General features: G+C 35.7%; 1 pseudogene; it reads right to left on the bottom strand.

Moving 5' to 3' along the window:
• Positions 1-2,160: 2,160 nt before the first annotated feature.
• LOC134257007 (galactokinase-like) lies at positions 2,161-5,119 on the bottom strand (annotated as a pseudogene).
• Between the last annotated feature and the right edge of the window lie 461 nt (positions 5,120-5,580).

Here is a 5,580-nt window from a genome sequence, read left to right as displayed (position 1 = left end):
AGGGAATTTCACAGACATTTCTATTTATAGTAACAATGGCAACACTTCATCAAATCAAAAACCGATGTACTATTTTATGTATCTTATTGTAGTCTACTTGTGTGCCAAGTAAGATTGAAATCAGACCAAAACTGTAGAAGGAGTAGCGTTTTAAAGGAATTTCACAGAAAATTCTATTTTTAGTAACCATGGCAACACATTTCATCGAAATTAAAAAAACCGATGCACTATTTAATGTATCTTAGTGTAGTCTACTAATGTGCCAAGTAATATTGAAATCAGACCAAAACTGTAGAAGGAGTAGGGTTTTAAAGGAATTTCATAGAAAATTCTATTTTTAGTAACCATGGCAACACAGTTCAATCGAAATCAAAAATCGATGCGCTATCTTATGTATCTTAGTGTAGTCTACTTGTGTGCCAAGTAAATATTGAAATCGGAACAAAACTGTAGAAGGAGTAGGTTTTGAAAGAATTTCACAGAAAATTCTATTTTTAGTAACCATAGCAACACCGTTCATCGAAATCAAAATCCGATGCACTATCTTATGTATCTTAGTGTAGATTACTTGTGTGCAAAGTTATATTCAAATCAGACCAAAACTGTAGAAACAGTAGCGTTTTAAAGGAATTTCACAGAAAATTCTATTTTTAGTAACCATGGCAACACCGTTCATCGAAATCAAAAACCGATTCACTATTTAATGTATCTTAGTGTAGTCTACTTGTGTGCCAAGTAATATTAAAATCAGACCAAAACTGTAGGAGGAATAGCGTTTTGAAAAATTGTTTACAGACGGACGGACGACGGAACCTCTCACCATCGCATAAGCTCTTTGGGTCTTATGAGTAGAGCTAAAAAAATACAGCATTATTCTGTACTTGTGGGCATAATAACACAACTTTAATTTTCAATGCTTAAAAGGAAAAGTTAAAAATAACACAATCCTTAATTTTTAGTATATATATAAGTTCAGTCAAAACCCCTATTGTGCAAAGAATTGGAATTGTTTACATTAGTCATCATTCATAATTCATCCACAATGAAACAGACATGACTGTTGAATGTTTTAGATTGATAAACTAAGACAATGCTAGCAAGTGCATGGCTAAATATGGGACATTATTTGACAGAACACATTAAGTAAGGGTTAATGTACGAGTAGCGCTCCATTCCTTAAAAGTAATGGAGCCCCGAAGGGGCCGAGGCCCATTACTTTTAAGGAATGGAGCGCTACCGTATATTAACCGGCGTAAAATCCGCCTTTCTGAATGCTTGTTTTTATTGTTTGTTAATACGTAATAAAGAATATTTATACGATACATGGTAAATACTTTTTACATATTAGTAGTATTATTTATATATAATACAGAAACAAAAACTAAAAAAAAGTGTACTGAAGTTAATCTAAACCCATGTCTCTCAACAGCTTCGTTAGCTCAGTGAAATGAGCATCGGACTGCAATGGTGAAGGTACCGGGTTCGATTCTCATCAGGGGTGCTCTAATTTTCTTAATGTGAAACTAAGATTTACAATTTTCTAAAACTCTTCTCTAAAATTTTCTAAGTTCATTCCTTGGTAGAGGCACGGAAAGGAGAATAAGACCATAACAAATTCCGTTTTCAATGTAATTTGCAACTCTCCATTCCTTAAAAGTAATGGAGCGCTCAAAACAAAAGAATGACGTCACAGGTGGATTTTACGAACCAGTAAGGCTCTGAAATCATGTAGAAGTTGCCTAATAAAGATGGCCTTGACCTTAAACTTTTCACCTTTAAATTGATATGAATGTTGTATTATTTTTAATAATATTTAAAATACTGTGAGAAAATAACATAAATCATTTGCAGGCACAGTTTTCAGTGACCTTCACTTTGACTTAGCAGTTACGTAACAGGATTTTCCTTCCTACCTTAAGCATTGAGCAAGTGAAAATGAATAACTTAGATGAATCAACTCAAGATATTCAACATTGAAACATGATGCTGCTTTGATCTTTGATCCATATGATTTTGAGATTTGAATTTCAACAGATAATTTATTAAGCATATGTGAAATAGAGAACCTCGAAACACTGATCAAATTAGAGATAATCCAAAAGTTAAGGGGATGTACCCACAACTCCCCTGAAAGGGAGGGGGTATGAATCCTTGTCTTACTTTTTGCCAGTACCCTCCCTTCACTGACCTGTATATGCTGGATGGCCTTCTCCACTGCCTCCTTCTTCAGCAGAGTAACGGTGCACCCCCCGAATCCACCCCCAGTCATTCTGGATCCATACACCCCATCTACCTCCATCGCTGCTGAAACCAGCTCGTCTAGCTCTGGACAAGATACCTCGTAGTCATCTCTGTAATAAACAAAAAAAAAGAAATATTACAATGATCTTAGATGTGTAATGACAAAACTTACAAGCGGTTAAAAAAACCTCCTTGTAAAAAAAATTCATAGGATCAACTTTCCTTCCTGTGTAACTGAATTTAAAAGTGCCAAGATGAGAACCTAGATTAGTTCGTTGCTGTGAGCAAATATATCAAATTATGTTCTTATTTTTAATAGCAAAGATGATTTGATATAGAAGTTGTAAAAGAAAATCATTGAATTTTTACTGCAATGCATTGTGACTCTCCACCATGAGTTTTCCAAATCTGTTGTAATCTCCAAGCTCCAAACATTTAGCTGCCTCTTCTGTGCGAATTATCTCCCCTATTACATGACGTGCTCTCTTATACGTCACATCATCGAGTTTACTTTTCATTTCTAAAAGATAAATTGTTCATTTTTGTTAGGAGCTATTGACTGAACATTTAAAAGGAACAGAAATTTGCTATTTTAGACCACAAAACAGTCTTCTAGAGAGGGAACCCTTTCTGAAAGTTCATTTAAAGGTCAAACTTAAAAAGAAAATTTCTGTAAAAATTATTTCTTTCAATAAATATCACACCCCATCATTTGCTGCTCAATCACATAGAAAAATACTAATTTTGATATCAAAATAAAGCACTTATTCTTCAAAATCAATTGGAAAGAGTAAGCTAGATTTGATCTCATGCCTTCTAAATCCTTCATGGTGGCCTCCCTAAGGCTTTTCTTTCCCATCAGCTGGGCCGCCACTTCACACTGCTTCTTCCTGGTTGGATATTCCAGCCCGTTAATTCATGCTTGACATTGGAATTGGTTACCAAGACAACCACATTTGGGTCATTCATGGGAACCAGTTGACCCTCCATTGACCTATACAAGAAATAAAATGACTTTTTACTTGTTTATTTTTGCCAATTTAATTGACAATTTCATTTTAAGGCATTTTTGCTGTGCAACTTTGTAGGTTTTGGATGGGAAAACATTTGAGCTGTACAAATCTGTAACTGTACAAATGATTTTGTCCTTGTTTCAAGGTTACAGGGCCTACTGAAAACCTCCATCTTTACCTGCAATCTATAAGTAGAGCATGACCCTCTTGTCCCATGACAGAAATAAACTGGTCCATAATTCCACAGGGCATCCCTGCAAACTCATGCTCTGCCTTCTGACAAGCCAGAGCCTTGTCTTTCTTAGATACGTCTGCTCCACCATTAGTGAGGACGTCCAGAAAGGTATAGGTGGCTACTTCTAGGGAGGCGGAGCTAGACACGCCCCCTCCTAGAGGTACTGAGGAAATCACAACCGCATCAAATGGGACAACATTTCCTGGAATAAAAAAATTCTCTTTCAGTAGGAGGACTGTTTTTGTATCTTTCCTGAAATGTGGGAAAGACTTTTATCTTTGTGCAAACTTCCATCAACCAAAAATGCTAACATGAGGAGGTGATGAAGTAAGCAGAAATTGAAAGCAATTAATTAAATTATCAACAAATAAGCTTTAATATTAGTAAATGACCCAAAACATTCTTTTAATTTATAATTGCAAGTCATCTTTGCTAGCCAAGGGTTACCGATCTAAATTTTCTCTACAGCAGATATATTTTGGATCGGTAAAACCTTGTCTAGCGAATTTGGTTTTAAGTATGATATTATAGTACAAAGCATATTAATTAACGGGTAATTTTATCCTGTAACCATGGTTACAGTTAAATGAATATCACAATTGGCCTATACATACTTTCGAGACTTTGGTCTTTGATAGAATATGAATTGACAAACCTTTGTAATTTGCCACAACCCCTTTGACATAGTTTGCCCACTTTGGTGTGCCAGGCTTTAAGGGCGTCTCAGCTGAAGGGACTGGGAATTCCACATAATTAGGGGCATCAACCGAATCGGCAAGAGTAAAGAACACGCAGACATTCCCTTCTGACTTTCTTCCAACGAAAACAGTTACTTGTGGAAGTGCCTGAAATTGCAATCAAAGGACGATGAAAATCTGGATCACGTATGTATTATACTTTTGATAGACCCTGTAGAATCAAGAGGTGTGACAAATCCAACCAATGAAAGTAAATCAAACACAAGCCCGTTTTTACCGTTTTATGAGCTCGTTTTATGGAGTCCGATGAACAGTTCCCAATTTACATTCATAAAAAACAGTTCCAAACTACTACACAAATATGTCTTTTTATTTTAAAGTTTTATAAATAGAATATTTCTCATATATTCCGAGTCCCGCATTAAATACCTGTCAAGGAAGCTTTTGAGTTTTGTGTTCACTATTACATATATATATGTTCATTCATGTTTCATCAGCTTATTGATATGAAAATACTAAGTTCTCAGGTTTTGAAATAAAAAAAAAATATTTTTTACCTGAAGTAAAATGATGACGCGTCATGCATGATAGATATGATGATGAAATAATGCACAAACCATGGGGAAAACAAATCCCTCGTTGTAGTCGGTGTGTTCCCCATGAGGTTGACCCTCCCCGGCATAAGCTGCACATTGTGGTTCACACCCAAATTTGTCAACAAAGGCCTTTTTTGCCTTTGCTGCAAGTTCTGAGATGGCGGGTATCTGTGTAGCTCCTGTGACCTCCATGCTTTCAATAATAGAAAAGTTACAGGGTCGCTCAAAAGATAACGGACGTGTTGGTCGTTAGATAATTTCTCTAGGTTATCATGTCATGTGCATTAGCACATGTTCATGCCATGTCAATGTCCTGTCAGACCTGTGTCCTTCTAATTCTTCCATTCTTAAAAACAATAACAAGAGGCCCATTGGCCACATCGCTCACCTGAGCATTATTGACTAAGAACAAGAGGCCCAAGGGCCTTGAATCGCTCTTCTTATAAATTGTACAATTAACCTATCACTTCTATTTGAAGCCTCTAACCCTAAGTATTCTAAGAGCCAAGTTGCATCAACTGACAAAGTTTGATGATTCTTAGCCAATTATAACTGAAGATATTTTAATAAAGCTATAAAAAAAAAAATAAGTAGGTCACAATGACCTACTTTAAGATTGAAGTTTTCTGAGGACTCAAGATGCATTAACAGACAAAGATTGAAGATTCTAAGCCAATAAGTATGTGAGATAGTCAAAAGTAAGTCACTTTGACCTACTTTTTCATCTACATTCTTGGAAAAACCAAAATGCATCAACTGACAAAGTTTGATTATTCCAAGCCAATAAGTACTGGAGA

Source organism: Saccostrea cucullata, unplaced genomic scaffold (genome assembly GCF_032062105.1).
Source record: "Saccostrea cucullata isolate Sc308-1 unplaced genomic scaffold, CSIRO_AGI_Scuc_v1 ctg16337, whole genome shotgun sequence".
Taxonomy (NCBI): Eukaryota; Metazoa; Mollusca; class Bivalvia; order Ostreida; family Ostreidae; genus Saccostrea; species Saccostrea cuccullata.
Note: the sequence above shows the minus strand (reverse complement) of the source record. Positions and strands in the feature narration are given on the sequence as shown.